The sequence below is a fragment of the Falco punctatus genome (genome assembly GCF_963210335.1).
Source record: "Falco punctatus genome assembly, chromosome: Z".
Taxonomy (NCBI): Eukaryota; Metazoa; Chordata; class Aves; order Falconiformes; family Falconidae; genus Falco; species Falco punctatus.
In genome coordinates, this window is record NC_137586.1 from 20128790 (window position 1) to 20146500 (window position 17711).

General features: G+C 43.4%; 1 protein-coding gene across 1 annotated transcript in view; it reads left to right on the forward strand.

Moving 5' to 3' along the window:
• IL31RA (interleukin 31 receptor A) overlaps window positions 1-4073 on the forward strand; it is a 238220-nt gene extending 234147 nt beyond the window's left edge. The window contains exons 17-19 of the mRNA XM_080372935.1: window positions 1-1947; window positions 2338-2429; window positions 2948-4073. The exon at window positions 1-1947 is cut by the window's left edge and continues 45444 nt beyond it. The gene's annotated coding sequence lies outside the window, so the exon portion shown is untranslated. The remainder of the gene's footprint in view (window positions 1948-2337; window positions 2430-2947) is intronic.
• Window positions 4074-17711: the final 13638 nt, after the last annotated feature.

Genomic DNA, 17711 nt, shown 5'->3' on the forward strand with positions numbered 1-17711 from the left:
AGAGAGACAAAGCAGCCATTCATTCCAAGAGCACTGCTCGTCCTGGGCACAGAGCAGGCACAGGGACCTGGTGGGGATCGGACACTTCAGCGCTCCAGTTACATGTGCCTGGCACAGAGACCTGTTACCACTGACTCTGCCTTCTGAGTGCTTTGCTTTGCTATTTGGTTGTTAACAACCTTGTACTTAATAAATTACAAGCTCATTTTCCCAGGATGGTGTAAGAAATATCACTTCTTTACGGATGTTTTAGGGCCACCCAATGTAAAGGGGTACCTGGTCCCATACAGAGTGCACAGGATTGGAGTTCAGAGAGTGCAGGTTCATTCCTGGCTCTTGCTCTCATTTCCATGGTCAGATTACTCCTCCACAACCTGTCTGTACCTCCGCTTTCCCGCAGCGGGCATGGACCCCAGTATGCACCCAGCGTTATAAAGCTCTTGAACTTACTTGTTTTGAAGTTGCAGGGCCTGTTTTAACAGTCTGCATTAAAATACCTGTCAATTCCTGCACATGTCCTGATGCACTTGACCAGATTGGATTTCCATACTAGGGCTAACTACAACAAGCTTAAAAAGAGCTGGAAGTAGATCTATGGAGGTGGAATACTACGAAACCCCTTGACGTTTGAGTTACTTATTCTATGCAAGAAATTCTCTATTTTCTCTGCAAAAACCAAGCAGGTAGTACTGTGCAGAATATGGATGAATGGTCCTTATATGAAGAATATGGATTAAGGATCCTTATAGCTAATCCAGATCAGAAAAAGTGGAACTTGAAAATTTGAAACAAAAAGATGTTGCTTTGTTGTTTGTTGGGTTGTTTTTGGGTTTTTTTTTTTTTTTTTTTTTTTTTTTTTTTTGACATAAGGTTTTTGCTTTGAAAGGTTTGTCTAAATACTAGAAAAGGAGGAACACCATAAACAGTAATAAAAACCCTTAATTTCATAGAATTGGAATACAGCAACGTGGGTAGGAACAATGTTAGGCAAATAGTTGTTGATTTTTCTTGTGTTTAAGCCCCTTCAAAGCCCTAAATGGTCTGGTCAGGAGTCAAAATAAATGGCAGTACATGGCAAGCTAGGGGCAAAACTAGCCAGTGGTGTGGGACTGAACTACCCTGCTTCTGCTGACAGAATAGAAATATCTATTTTATGTGGTGGTTTAATAATGACTATTGGTTTATTTTTATCTCTGCAGATAAAGCAGAACTGTGTGTTTTGTTTCCCTTGACATTGATGTGGCGATGTTACACACACCCTGGCTGTACCCTGGTCTCTCACTGATAGAACTTATGGTCACTGGGGTCAGTGTCATCTGTAAATGTGCAGCCTCTTGCTAAGGGAGCATAGGGAATACAACAATATCAAAATTCTGCAAGCAATGAAGAAGCTGAATACTATTTTAAGCAAACATTTCCTGTACACACTTCCGATATTTCTTCCCTTTGTGTTTTCATTTCTCTGAAAGTATTGCATGTGGCCACAGAGGCAATTTTCTTTACTTCATTTACAGTACTTAGCTATTATTTTGCAACACAAACCAGCTGGAAAGTTAGATGAGTAAGATAACTTGAAAGTTTTGCTCTTGTGAGCAACCAGACATAGCTCTCTTTTCCATTTGTGAGTGTAAGTCTCAGCAGAAAATTTCACATACGTTAATTCACTTCAGAAAGATTGCAGCTCAACTTTACTTCTGGTTTTTAACTTTACAGCTTGAGAAAAGGGGAGCGATTTTTTCAGAGCTCAATGATGTGAAAGGAGAATAACAACTGCAAAGTTTTTCGCTTCTTGATTTGTACTAGAATAGCAAGCAAAAAAGATAACATTAAAATGTCCTATACTGAAGACAGATGATTATGAATGGAAGATGGGTTGGCATCTGGGAAGGGAAATTAATGTCCTCTCAGGGTGATCTTTTCCACATAAAGCTGCAGTTTCATAGCTGTGTAGGTCTTTACTGTACAGATGTTTGCATCATTATTTCTCAGATTCTTGTTTTGGATTGGACCCATGATAGAGGTGATCAGTCTGAGCTAGTCTCAAAAATCTGTAGGTTTGGTTTTAAAATCAGTTCAGGTGAAGAAAAGACCATTTTCTTGAATTCGCTCAGTGGCAGAAGTTTGTGCCATTGTTCACACTGAACATCTTCTGCCACTGAACATTTTTTTCGATGAATCCCAGGAAGAATACCCAAAACACCTGAGAGCAGGACAGTCTCTTCGGGCTAGCTGAGCTTTCTGAAAGGGCACTCAGATTTGCCTTTCTGTATAACATACCCTACAGGTTCTATAGATGCATATTTTAATTTTATCCAGCTTCTTTGTGGGTTGCTACAGGAACTGCGCTCTTTCATTGAGAACACGCCATGGTACAGGAATTCCCTGAGCTAATGGGGACAGACACTGGACTGGATATCAGATGCACTGAGGTCTGTGCTTGGTTGCACTGTGGCTCTCTAACCCGTTGCAAAACTTGTAGCCTTTCTTTTTTGCCTCTTTTTCTCATCTTCTATTTGTCTTTAGTTTATTTTAGTCCTATCCTGTCTATGTATCACAGATACTAGAGAAGTCCAGGCTTGCTCAGGGTTTTGGGTAGTTACAAAAAATAAAGATTAACTGGCCATTGTGGCTATTCGGAGACTGTAAGTCTTGTTTAAACCGGAACTGACACACATTTAAATTCAACAGGAGATTCCAGCTCCAACCAAGTTTCCTGTGAATTCTCCCTTGTGCTTCACTCCCATAAATGGGTAGCCTACCCAGAGAAAACATTTTCCTCTCTCCCTGATGCTTGCTCCTATTTCAGGGGTTCTATATAATGGTATATAAAGTGTTACAAATTTAATTCCCTGGAGCTGATGAGATATCACTTGGGGAGTTAATATGTTCATATCGTGAGGATCAGTCTCAGATATTTTCAAGCCTCCTAACTCTCCTTTTGGCACAGGTGTACAGTGACTCTGTGGAGCGTGAGGGGTCTGCAAGCTGGAAGAGGTCCTACACACAGGCATGATGCCAGCTGCTACTGGTATGCAGACACTGCTCACCATGTGCTCACCAGTGCAGGAGAGGAAGCCACTCTTCCTCCAACACAGGCTTTCACTTTCCTTATTTTACGGCATATTCCCTTCCCTGAGTAATCAGCAGAAAGGTAATTTTTTATTCTCTAACCCAGGGACTTAAACACAGCGTGAGCAGAGTTAACTAGCAGGCACGGGCAAGCAGGGGATTGTGGGGAGAGGTTCAGATGAGCATCACTGCTGTCTGGTGCTGCCTATGGTGATGAGGGTGAGGTGGTAGCAGGGCTGAGCTGCGGTGGTCCCTCCTTTCTCCTGCAGGGCTGTGTAGCTGCATCCCATCCTGCAGGCTGTGCCTGCACTCCAATCTGAAGTTTATGTGCTTAGCTGTTTCCTCAGCTTTGACCCTCCCAGGGAGGCTGGGAGCCACCTCAGCCAGAGCTGAGGACAGCCCAGAGACCTTCCCTAAATTGTCTTGCTGGGACTGAAGACCACTTCCCCAGCCTCTCGCTGGCTGTTCGGTTCCCACTATATGGCCCCAGGCACACTTTATTGCTGGTTCATGGAAGCAGGCTCCAGAAATTCACAAAAACAACTTAAAAGCCATGAGATTAAACTCTGGCATTTTTAATTAGCTTTTGGGGTTTCAGCTTTTGCCTTGAAACTACAAGGTCTAAATATTTATCTTAAATATAAGCTACATTTCCCACATAATCATACACAGACACAGGCCAGACACCAGAAAACAGATGTGGGAAACAAACAGAAAAGGAGGGCAGTGTGATTAATGCCAGCCAACAGGCTAACAAGGTTCTTAGACCTCTATTTCCCATAATAGTTATCATATTGATGAGACTGTAATCTTATAAAGGTAACTGGAGGTCTGTCTCAGTAGTGGGTGCAAATAATCATATTATATTTACATCCTGCCTGGCCCAACTGGATATGAGGCAGTGCTGGTTGAAAAAGCCATGGCGCTGTATTACCATGCCTCCATGCACGATAACATACACTTGCAGACTGCTGTGCAACACACTGGTTAAAAAAGAAGATTTTTTTTAAAAAGTATCTATATATATAGTTACATATAAGGTCAAATTATAGTATCCTATTTAGACAAGTGAACTAACATGTATTAAAAAGTGGGTTTAAGTTGTCAAATCCTCATACAGCAGAGGAACTGTATGGACAGACCTATGGGGATGGTACCTAGGCCAATGTTACTCAGTACCTTCACCCACAGCCTGAAGAAACAGAAGGCTACAACTAGTAAAATCTGCAAGTGCCTCCAGCATGGGCATTGCAGTAAATAATGAGAGGTACAGATCATGCATGCAGACAAGGCGGATAGACAGGTTAGGTGGGTCCATCTGGGCAATGTGTGCTCTTATATGGCAAAAGGAAGAATTGCTCCAGGGAAGATGAAGAACACAGAAGGAAAGGCATAGCACTGGAAGAGACTTTGGGAAACAGTGGATAATCCACTAAGCATCAGCTCCCAGGACAATGTTATTGCTAAGTCTATGCTACTATGATTCCAGGAACTTTAAAATAAACATTGACCATTACAAGATTCATGACAAAGTCATGAGAGTTGGCTACATTACCAGCCCCCACCCCCACTGAGTTGCCTCTGGTGTCAGGGGCTCCTGTGTGCGTGAGGGAATGTGTCTGTGATTTCTGCAGAAAGGCTGGTGTGCTCAGTGTGTTTCCCAGGGACTTGTGGCTCCTTCTTTGGGGCTGCTTGCCCTGGAAGGGCAGTGCAAAGGGATGAACCTCTCAGCAGCACTCTGAGCACCCAGCTCTTTGACCTGCTTGCTAATGGAAATGCACTCTGAGACATACATGTTACACAACTGATGACAGAGAACACTGTAGGACTCATATTTCCATTGTAACCTTTGCTGCGCCTGTCCAGTGGGGTTACTCTCTTTTCAAGGGCTGAAGACAGTGGTGAACAAGCTGTACATATACCCAGGTGATGCTTGTTTACCCTGGGACCCTGAAGCAGGGCAAATGGGTGTGATGGGGATACATCACTGCTATAGCAATCTGGAGCTAACTTCATGGCTTGTTAAAAGAGGGTTCGAGTCAGAGCAGCCTTTGTAATGTTTGAGCAGTCTAGGGAGGGGGAGATGGATAAAACACACCTTGGACCAGACAATATGAAAAAGGATAACCAGATCTCCAGCTCATACTAAAACTTGCACTCTGATTCCTCCCTAGGAACCAGCACTGTCTTTCATGTGAAAATGTTTATGTAATGACACTTCGTATAACACCTGAGTCAAATGGAAGGGTTGCATGCCTTGCACCTCTCCTTGAGGTGAGAGGTTACAAGTTTTATGTTTTCCTTTCAATTCCTTTCAGATAGATGTATGCTGCCTTTATTTAATGAGACCTTGGGATGTTTTTGAGTCTTTTCCAAGCTCTGGCAGAGGCAGCTTGCTGATACTGTTTGTCTCTTTGAGGCAAAAATTATCAACAATATTACAGAACTCATAAAATCTTGGTTGTGTGGCTCTATTTTTCCTGTTACTCTTAGGGCCTATATAGTGTGCAATTTCTCTTTGAAGAGCCCATAAATATTTCTATAGTGAGAAAACAATGCAGGTGTGTACAGAGAAGATATGCTGTAGGGGAGCTTCAGCAGTGCCCGCCAGGGGCAGGTATTTGATATTTGCCTTGGTGGGAAAGAGTTCAGCTAACCAAAGTGATGGTTTGAGAGAAGGGACACAAGGCTACTGCATGAAGAAAGAGGAACAGAAAGTGTCAGGAGGAACACAAATAATAAGCAAAATCGAGTAAGAAGAGAATTATGAAGACAAAGCCAGACAAATGGGGAAAACATAGAAGCCAAGTTAAAGGACACTTAAAAAACCACAAAGGCTCAGACATAGGATTCATGTCCCTGTATTTTAATAGTTTCCATGTTGGCCACTTTCTATTATGTGTTTTCGGAGGTCTCAATCTGCTACAGAGGAGGCTTAGACAATTATCACTGAGCAGACATGTAACCTCCAAATGGCTCATTTTGTCACAGGGGAAGGGAATAACGCTGGAGACCAAATTTCAGAGCTGCTCAGCCAGTGGCTCAACCTCTTCCACGTGGAAGAGCTTTGCCTTACAGGCTTCAATAACTTGAAATCATTCCCAATCAGGCTGCCATATCATACTGTGTAATTGTTACTGCCCTCTGAAAAATGCTCAGTGCTTAGGTATAACAGTACAGGGTGCTATGAATCCATTTGCAGTTGCCATAGCTCAGTCTCCATCAGGTAGGGAACACAGACATGTCAGTCAAAGCACTGCTTCTGCTTTTCTTCACTGGGAGAGAGAGCCAGAACTCTTTGTTTTACCTGGAATAGTTTCACCATTATGCGTTATTTGTTTATATTCACTACATATAAACTCTCTCTCTATATATATTTACATGCTGTATACATATATAATGTGTATATACATTGTATATGTGGGTTTGTATATATTATATATGAGAAAGCTTGAGCTTTTAAGTCCATTGTGAGTTCTGCTTACCCTTCTGTTAGTAAGGGACATGACTTATTGATGAAAATGGAAAGTAGTGTGTGAAAGGTATCAACATGTTAAAACATTGACCTTTTCATCTTCTGGGAACCCAAGAGATAACATATCCTGTGCAACTGCAAAAGCATCTCTGAGGGGCCCTGAGCAATTTTTACAGCAGATGAGGTTTGCTTAACAGAATATAAAATGGGGGTGAGCATAGAGGGAAATTTGTGGAAATTCTCATAAAAAAGAGTGCTGTGGTTTGCAGTTTGGCACAAATAAAGAACATGGCAGTACGTGATGCATGTTGGAAAGAGCTACCAGTACAGATGAGATGCCAGCTCTGTACTGTCAGTTCTGGGCAGAGCAAGAGTCTCTGAAGTTGTTCTCTTGTCACACATGGCATACTGCTTTGTCTCAAGGGCAGAACAAGTCAAGAGGCAGGAACATCTTGAGCCTGAAATGTGAGAGAGCATCTTGCAGTGTGAAGTATGCAGTCAGGAAGAGATGGCTTGATATCATTTGTCACAAGAAATAACGCAGAAACAGAAACCATATTTGCCAAAAGCCTACGGTGTTTCCATTCATAAGGAGAGCTAATCACAGACACAGTCTTCTGACAGGTCAAAACTAAAGAGCAACCAGTAGAACTCCAATTCAAACAACTCCAAAGAAACAGAATTTTCAGTATTGTTGAAGACTGACTGGGTTCTCAAACATGAAATAGGCTGCCCAGGGAGGACTGACCACAGGGCAGGTGCACTGGCAGCTGGTTTGAAGAGGTGCAGTAAGTCTTCTCCTGCCCATAAGACAGACTTACCTTCCTCAGTAAGCTTTCACACTCTGCATTGGAGGGACGCTAGGTGTGGCAAAGACACTTATTGCCAAGTGTTAAAGCCTTGTGGGCAAAATTTATTTTTGAGAGCATCCAGTAGAAAATGCACAGAGTATAGGAGAAGTGCACAGAATAACAGGATGCCCACCTCTGGGGGAGTTTGAAAAGCAATCCATGGTGGAAGAGGGAGACACTGCAGAAGTTACCCAAGTCTAACTTTGTGCCCAAATTATCAGCTGCGTGGAATTTTTTTGCAGACAGGGCTGCAGCTAAAGGGAGAAAGGAAGGCAGTATCTCCTGCAGTTACAGTCCCCAGTGCAGTCCAAGCTGTGTGTGGCGTGAAGAGTGAGCGATATTAGACTCATTCCATCACAGCTGTGGTCAGCTCAGATTCACAATATACATTATGCATTTTACATCATTGCATTATGCTCAGGTGAAAGTGTTCACATGTGTGGGGCTGAGTTCAGTAATGACCTTAGAGGGGTGTGCTCTGAGGTCTGCATCAGGACTCTGCCAAGCCTGCACTTTTGGTCTGTTTTACACAGCTGAACATCACCTGGTGGCACTGGCTATTAGTCATACAGAAAATTATTCTCAGAATTAAAAAAAAAACAAACAACTTATGACTGGGGGCATGGTCTCATAGAAGGTATTGCTTTGGACAGAAATAACCTGGATCACCTGGTATACAATGTTTTGTTTATTACCTTGGGCTATATATGAATTCAGAGGTTGTTCCATTCTTATTCTAAGAGAACATGAAGATTGACTAGACAAATACTTGTCTACTCAAGCCAGAGTAAAATCAGAACTTCGACAGTCAGCATATTTTAGATTTTAAGTGTTCCACTATAAATCTTCCAAGCCTAAAGAAAGGCTGAGAAATCACATAACAAATAAAGAACTATTAATGCACATTATGTATTTTCTTCAGAAAAAGAAGATGTTAAAAGATGATGCTAATAGTTGAATGATACTTCTTTTTGGCTGAATACATGCCCTCTAATGGGTGGATGCAGCTACCATAATGCCTTCTTCTGTTAATTTACTTTTCAGAATAAAATAATAATTTTATAAAATAAAATAAAAGCCCAGCACATGGCCCAATGTTATCTGATTTACTTAATCCCAGGCAAAAATCCAGGAGGCCTTTTAGGATACAAGTTCTGTTCACATTATAGATCTTTGAAGAAGTGCAAATATCTAGTTGTGTTGGTTTAATTTAAGTTTTGTAATAATGGACAAATAGATTTAAAAGGGAAGATCTTTAATCTGGAGAGATTCGGTACTATATTTGAATCAACAGTAGAAACCAGGCTTTAGCTTTGAGGAACATATTGGCTGACCTGCCCATTAAAACACCTCTGTAAGCAAGGATGGGTAAATAAGAGATCCAGCACCTAGCCAAACAAGGATTTTTTCCTTGGTTTTTTTTGAGCCATGAGCTCTGAAACATGGGGAAAATGAATGAGATTTCAGCATTAATATGAAACAGCTCTACTAACAAGTTGGTACCAACAGTAGAACCATCAATACTTTCAAAATTAGGTAATAGAAGGGAAAAGGGGACTCTCCTTTTGGTATTCCAGTCAAACTCCCGAAAGTGCCACTGCCTCTTAGAAAAATAATCCTCACTTGCATCTGATACCCAGTGGTTTACCAAAGAGGTGGGTCCAGGGAAGGCAGTGGTATGGGTATGCCTGAGGCTGGAGAGGACTGGTGGGGATGTGGGAACAACGTGCAGCACTGCAATCAGCAGAGACAACCACTGCCAATTTCCTGTGTAAAATAAGCAGAAAACTCATTTTGCTCCCCTTGCCTCTCTGCAGTTGCTTCCAATTTTTAAACTGTTTCTTTTTTTTTTTTTTTTTGCTGACTATGCAAGAATATAATAATAACCTGAAATGACAAAATTCCTCATTTGGTGTCTACATGCAAGCTTTGGAAAACTGCTTAGGTACTTAATTCCTCTGATATGAATGGAGGGAGGTGCCTGAGTGCCTTTTATCAGAACCCAGACTTTTCTCCTGTTGTTTTCACAGTTTAAGTCTTTCTTGTCTGGCCACCCCAGGCAATCCCCTTGTGTAACTCAAGAGAGGTGCTTGGACAGAATGGGAAGGCCTTTTAGCTCATTTGGGATGGGCTGACCTGGTGGGCACAGCAGGCACCTCTGCTGCTGTGCTTCATCACTGCTTCATCAGAGCCGCTACCTGGTGCCCATAGGAGTTTTCTCAGGAGGGATGCTGCACCTGGACACATGTCTGTCTCCTACGTGTCTGCCAGCAAGCATCTCCCACCTGTTATGTGTGACAAAGGATTTACAGCAATGCTTGGTGCTTGTTGACCATGATGCTGTTACCTATGTGCTCATGGCACAGGATTTAAAAGAAACACCCTTTCCTCAAATGTAATTAGTTATCTTCATTTTAGTGATTGTTATCATGGAGTCTAGCCAGTTATTTGCTCTTTGTGTACAGTTTGTTTTGGTGATCTCCTAGGACCTGTCATGTGCAATGTGAGCACAATGATGCAGCTGTAGCTGTAAATCAGGGAAATTAGCAATAGACTCGCTCTCTCTTACACCATGCTTCACTTGAAATCCATCCTGCGTTGAGCAAGCCTTTGCTTGGAAGACCATATGCAATTGCTCCTGCCCGTGGTGGAAGGTGACAAATGCGGTCAGCCATTCCCACATGAGGAAACCTCACACAGCCTTGTTTGTGTCCCTTCTCCCAGGAGGGAAGGCCAGTGCCCTTCCTGCTTGCTGCTCTTGTTTGCTCAGCCTGGTCTCTGGGTGGTATTCCCTCTGCTAATTCCAGCTGAAGTCACCTCCCAAGCTGACAAAGCTGGCCAGTGGACTGCCCTTCCCAGACTGCTGTCATTGCTCATCCCTCTTGCCAGAAAAATACGTTGTAAATTTTTTTTTTTATTTTCAGATTTGGCCAACCAATAAGTAAAACTTTGTCTCTCAAGCAGAGGTGAGGTCATGCAGATACTGAACAGAGTTGGGAGCCTGAATGAGCCAGTTATGTCAGCCAGTTAATAACTTCACTGTTGTCATTTATTTGTCATTCATCCAGAAGAATCCAAAAGTGCTTTACATTCTTTACAACCAGATTATAAACTCTTCTTGCTAACTGGGGTGCTTCACACAGCCCTGAAAGCCTGTCACCCCTTGGGAGCAATGCAGAGCTCAGCACGGTCGTGCCCTGCTACACCACTCCGTTAGGGTCAGGAGGCAACGACCACACAGGGCAACCAAAACAGCCAGGGAATTTGGTGTTGTGCCCTAGGACAGCCCAAGTGGCCACTTGGAAATTGCTCTGTAGCCCCTGGCTAACGCTTCCCACTGGTACGGAGCACTGGGCAAATGGACCATCGTGTTGGGGCAGCCACCCCTAGGGGTCAGAGCCCTCAGAGGCTGAAAAAGGACCCTGACCTGCACTGCCTGGGTATGTGCTTAGGGACTCAGCTGTTTCAGTGAGGTTATGTGAATTATTGTTTGAAAAGTCATCACCCAGAATCATTTTATTCTCTTGTTAAATAGGGAAAATACCACTGGCTGGGCTACCTTAGGGGTAGTTTGTACAGAGGAATTAATTCAGCTTTGCATGATGCTTTGAGAAAGGCTCAGAACAAAATAGTGCGTGCCCTGCCATGGTGCATGTTACTTTCTTGCATTTAGAGAGAGAGACTGACGCTGCATGAGTGAGTACACGGTGCATTAACTTCCCAACCCAAATCACAGCATGCAGACTGCTCAGTAAGTTTTGTGTCTCTCCCTCACTTCTGGCACTTCTGCTCCAGGAACAGGCTGTGATATTTTCAGATGTGTCTGCAGTCCAAACCCATGCTTCTTTTCAAGAATTGAATAAAGACAAATGTTTCTATGACGCCCCTGTATCTGAATGGCTTATTTAGTGAAACCAAGTAGTGAACATTTGTCTTAATTTTTCACACTGCTTGTTGTTTCCGTGTGAGCTGGGAAATTGCTCAGTACACCTCCATGAGGTGTTTGTGTGTGGGCCTCAAAGCAGAGTGCTCTGAGAGTGGAGGGCTCGCGTCCCCCTGGAGCTTTCTGGGTCCTGGGGGTGGAAGGGATGCTAAAGGGAGGAAAAGGTACACCCAAGCTCCCCGCCCCACACTCTCCGAGGCCATGCTGACCACTTTGGGCCAGCTTCCCATCCAGCACAGAGCCCTTCCCTGACATGGTCACTGACCTGTCCTAGCTTTTCCCTTGTCCTTACACATGTCCCAGCTCACTACTTCTCTTTTCCCCCTCCTTGCCCCGGGAACTGACTTCCCCCTGCACCCACTCCATCTCTAAAGCTTTCTCACAATCCTCTCCCCAAGGAGTGCATGCTGCCACTGCCTCCAAAAGCAGTGTCAATCACAGTGCTGTGAAGTCCTCAGTCAGCAATTCATAAATAGTTGAACAATTGAGGTTTCTTTCCACTCCCCCCCCCCAAAAAAAAAAAAAAACCAAAACCAACCAACCAACCAAACAAAAACCCAACCAAAAACCTTGAGCCTAGCTTGCATGTGTAAACACCCCTGGACAACAGCTACAAAGCTGGAGCTACTGCCTGTGTTTCTCCAGTCCATGGAAGGCAAATCCAAGTCCCCTGTACTCTTGTGACAAAATGTCCAGAGGGCTTCAAAAACCATCTGCTCACACTTTTCCAAATGTCTCCTTCCTGGAGGAAGGCCTTTATTCACTAGATGATCCGGTGGAATCCTTGTCAAAATCAGTGATGAACGAGGAACTAAATTACCTTAGGTCTCCTTTGTTGGTTACTTTTTAATTTTTTTCTCTTTTTGTGCTAATGGAAGTGCTCTTCTCCTGTTTTCAGGTGGGATAGAGTTAATTTTCTTCTTAGTACCTGGTGCAGTGTTGTCTAAAACTAAAACCATCAGTGTGCCATCAACATTGTTCTCACACCAAATCCAAACCACAGCACTGCACCAGCTACTGAGAAGAAAATTAACTCTATCCCACCTGAAACTAGGACAGCTCTAGGTAATATAACTCCTTCCCTGTGACTTATTTTATACTCCTTTTGAGAAGTCATACAAGAAATTGCGCAATACTGTGTTTGCTTAGTAGTAGTGCTCTTAAGTAATAATAATAATAATAAGCAAGAACTGGTAGACAGGAGGGCTTTGGAACTTGCCTCAGTAAATCTTTCTACTGCAAACAGTTTTGGGTCCTATCATGTGCTGTATCTTAAAGTTCATGAAAAAATCTGGTAAACTTTTAGAGAAATTCCTAGACTTAATGGTGATAGAATTAGTTAATTCTGGAGTTAATAAAAAGGAAAAGTACTCACAGAAAATACTTTGCTATATTATTTTTTTTTTTCCCTAGAAATCTGACTGGCATAAAAATATTTGTCTTTAAAATTGAATCTTGTATTCCCTCTTGCTTTTACAGCCTGTTTCTACACTCCTTATTTCCTGTGTTGCATTACACTCTTCCCTGGGGTAAATGAACTGGTGTGATGGGATCACGGTTGCAATGCAACAAGGGAGATGGAAGATGATCGATCTATGATACAGCAGGCATTTTTCTTAGAAGAAATACATTTAATCAAAGCCATTTTCCATGAAAATACATCTTCAGAAGGATATTTAGGGATTTCATGTAGTTAATCCTATGGGTCCTGCTTCCATTTCTGAAAGCTGCTGGGAAGGAACCAAGATTGATTTGAGCTGCTTCAGTGGGTTAGCAAATACTTGTAGCACAGTAGCTAATACTCAGGGAAGTGTAGGATTGGGAAGAATTTTGGTGAACTGGAAGCTTTGATGAAGCTTTTTCCTATCGCTACAGTCTCCAGTGTTCCATTTCTGTTTCCTGATGCTTTGCTGCCAAGTCTCTAACAGAACAGCCAGACCAGCTGAGACACTGATGCCCACAAGTAGGTGTTTGAGAGGTATCCATGTCTGTCCTGTCCTCTGGGTTCCACCACCCATCCATCTCAGCTGGTGAACATGCCATTCAACCTCTCTCTGTTTGCTGAAATTAAGAATACAGCTATTGCTGGGCTTCATGGTATCTGTTATTTCCCTCTAGCTCAGCACATTTATTGTGGTTTAATCTGAAAGGAGAATGCCCAGCCTCAGCACAGGTCTCAACCAAGCTCTGTTGCAGAGTTTTGGTTTGTCTCTGCAGAGCAACTACTGAAACCACAGCTACTTGCCAAACCTGCTACTAAAACCTACCTTGGGTGGCCAGCTATGGCAGTACTGCTTCCAAGTCTGTGATATACATTATCTACATCTGGTACATCCAGCAGCTATTCCTCCTTACCAAAGTGTAACAACCAATGGCTAGTGCATGCTTGGTAACCCTTGCAAGCAGGGTAGCCTGAAGGTTGATATTGGGACACATATTTTCAATATCTTTTTCAATGACCTGGAAAAAGACACTGAACATACCCTCTGCAAACTGGAGATTATGCTAGACTTGAAGCATGGCTGAGATAGCGAAAGACAGAGCTTCAGTCCAGAGACATCTTGATAAATGTGCTGACTCGGTGCACTGCAGCCTTGTAAAGTACAGCAAGGAGAAGCATGAAGTTCTGGAGTTGGGGTTGAATAACCCAAAGCATCAGTACAGGCAGTGACAGGCTGCATGGCATCTGGATGAAAAGGACCAAGAAGTTATGGTGGATGACAGAGTGGATAGTAGCTGTCTGTACTCTTGTCATGGATAAGGCAAGCTTGGCCTCCTGTCCAAGGTGGGTGTAAAAATACTGGAGAAAAAACAATGGAGGGCCCCAAGACATTGAAACCTAAAGCACAGAATCTGTGAGGAGGGGCTGAGGGAGCTAGACCTGTTTAATCTGATGAAGGGGAGGTGAAGGACTGATCTTATAGCAGCCTACAAGTTCTTAAGGAGGAGTTACTAAGACTATGGAGGCAAACTCTTCTTAGCTGTGGTAGATGATACAATAAGGGGCAATGGCAACAAGCTGCAGCACAGGTTGTCCAGGAAGGACATTAAGAAAAGCATTTTCACCCAGAGGCTGGTGTAGCACTGGAGTGGGTTATGCAGAAAGATACTTAAATCACTGCCCTTGCAGGTTTCTACCATCCAGCTAGATAAAGCCGCAGCTGACCAGATCTAGTGCTAGTGATAAGCCTCTTTGAGCAGGAGATCAGACTAGAGACCCCCAGAGGTCCAAATGGAATTTCTATGGCTTTCTGGTTCCTTCACAAACTGAGATTTGGAGATGAAAGTCCATTCTCCCATAAGGACATGTGGGAGAAATCTCTGGGCTTCCCTGCTTTCATTCCTAACACTGTTACCCTTCTCCTGCCCTGGACCAGCACCACCTGATATTCATTTGATGGGGTGACACATTTGGTCTATGGTTATCTTTGGGTCAAATATTAATTTGGTGACAGTCATCAGTTCCTTCCAGAATTTACTACCTGAGAAGTTTTCTCTTGGTTAGATCTCTTGTGCATCCTTGCCTAACGGAAATCAGCAGGCCTGCTTATTTATCTTAATTCCTATTTCAAGCCTGGCTTTTGAGTATGAAGTCCATTTGATCAGCCTAAACAGTATCTGCTGACTGGAAGTGTAGCAATCTCAAAGCCATCTTGTGCAATAAAAGCGATGAAACAAGTCGAACTTGAATGGGGTTTGATGCAGGAAGGTGTTAAAGAGCGCTTGTTCCAGCTGGTCTGTGATTAATATTACATGGTGCATCATGAATGTACAAAAGGGCAACAGGACTCTAAAATACTCCCAAACCCAAAACCTGTAGGCCCATCGGTTTTACCTTCTTAATATTTCCAAGATGCTTTTTAGTACTGGAAGCTACCTGTGCCTTTCTATTATCAGAAAATCTGCTTTGGATAGTGCCCTTTCATTGGGTTTTAATATGTGAAAAGGGCATTATGATTTTTTTTTTATTAAATAGATAAAGCTTCAAGCAGCTCCTCCAGATGACCTGCAGACCCTGCAACTTGGCAAATTTCCTCATGTAATTTGCTGAGAGTGGAATTACCTGCAATGCTGATAAAGGTCCCACTTCCAAACTGTTGTTAGTCTTTCAGTCTCTGCCAAGACCTGCTATTGAAAGACTGCCTTTTTGTGATCCCTTTCCTGGCATACCCAAGAATAATGAATAAGAAAGTCTTCTACTTCAGCTGCTAAAAATGCCAAACTGCTTTTTCTTTATAAATTAAGTCCAAGTCCAACATCTCAATAATAAAATCTTTGCATTCTTAATCATCCTATTTACAAGCCATTCTGCATTTTATAATCAGCAAAACAAAACATACTGACTGATTTTGTTTCAAGAAACGACCGTGAGTCCTGCATTTGCTTCTGAGTATGACTTACCATGTGAAAACAAAATTAACTTAGATTAATTAGGACAAATACTTTCTGCATACGAATGCTCCATACGTGATACACTTCCCTTCCTAGGCTTAAAATATTTTCAAGCTGAATGTGGAAATTAAATTAGAGGCTGTGAATACCGATACAATAATGGGACGTAAAAAGCCACAATAGCCAACCTGGTTTAAGAGACCTAATTCTGATTCCATGTAACTCCATGAGTAAATAGATCACACTCGTCAAGACACAAAAGCCAAAACCTGATAACAGATTGAAGTATCTAGTTTGGCATGTATCAGGATGAACCTGTTTGTGCCTTTGTTCCTTGGCTGTAATGGATCTCTAATGCCTTACTGATAGATAAACAAAACAAGAGAACTATTGCTCTTATTTCATTAGATAGTGGTGTCTGTGAATAGCAACTGATAGATGTATTTTTTTAAACCTTGATTATCGGTGTGAGATGTAATGTAGACCACAAATGAAGTGGATTTCTTGTAAACTAGAGTTCTCAAAGTTTTGCACAAATCCCCTTCCTCTGTTTTATGTGATGTTTGTGCTTGGTCTCCCCAGCCTGAGCAGTTCAGTCTCACCAAGCCAGAGCAGGCTGGCTACAGCATGAGCCTCACACTCCCACCCTGCAGGTGTCTGCTGGCTGGTCTGTTGACAACAGTTTGGATCAACTATCTGGTTCTCGGCTAGTCCAAATTATGATTGAAATCAATCGTCACTAGTTTTCTTCAATCTGTTCACTGTTACATCAGAATAAGATAAAGGACCAGAAACTGATTTTTTGTATAAAGCTGTAGAGCAACAAGAGCTAGAAATGATGGAAGCAGTTCTTTCCCATGCAACTTTTCAGACAGAAGATGCCTTACCTGTGAGCAAAGTGTGGCTCAAGAAACAAAACTGAGACCAGACATCATTGGGTACGCCAAAGATGGTGAGAAGGCTCCTTAGTCAGCTCCTTAGTTTGGGTACACTGTTGTGCAGGTAGGTCACTATGATTAGCTGCTTCCATTTGTTTTCTTCTCACAGAGTTGCAGAATCACAGAATGGCTGGGGTTGGAAGGGACTTCTGGAGATGGCCTAGTCCAACACCCTACTAAAGTAGGTTCTCCTAGAGCAAGTTGCACAAAGTTGTGTCCAGGTTTTGAATGTCTCCAGAGAAAGAGAGTCCACAACCTCTCTGAGCAGCCTATTCCAGTGCTCTGTCACCCTCAAAGTAAAGAAAACTGCTGAAAAGAGCCTGGCCCCTTTCTTTTGACACTTGCTCTTGAGATATTTGTAGACATTGATAAGATCCCATCTCAGTCTTCTCCAGGCTAAGCAGGCCCAGGTCCCTCAGCCTTTCCTCAGAAGGGAGATGCTCCAGCCCCCTCGCCATCTTCACAGCCCTTCACGGGACCCTCTCCAGTAGTTCCCTGTCTCCCACGAAGCACGGAGCCCAGCACTGGACACAGCATGCCAGATGCGCTTCACCAGGGCAGAGCAGAGGGGAGGATCACCTCCCTCGACCTGCTGGCCACGCTCCTCCTGATCCCCCCAGGATCCCACTGGCCGCCTTGGCCACCAGGGCACACTGCTGGCTCATGGGCACCTTGCTGTGCTCCAGCACTCCCAGGCCCTTCTCCGCAGAGCTGCCTTCCAGCAGGTCAGCCCCAGCCTGTGCGGGTGCGTGGGGTTGTCCCTCCCCAGGTGCAGGACCCTACACTTGCCTCTGCTGAACTTCATCAGGTTCCTCCCCACCCAACTCTCCAGCCTGTCCAGGTCTCGCTGAATGGCAGCGCAGCCTGCTGGGGTATCAGCCCCTGCTCCCAGCTCTGTATCATCAGCAAACCTGCCGAGGGGACACTCGGTCCCTTCATCCAGGTCACTGATGAGTAAGTTGACCAGGACTGGACCCAGCACTGACCCCTGGGGAACGCCATGAGCTACAGGCCTCCAGCTGGACTCTGCACTGCTGATCACA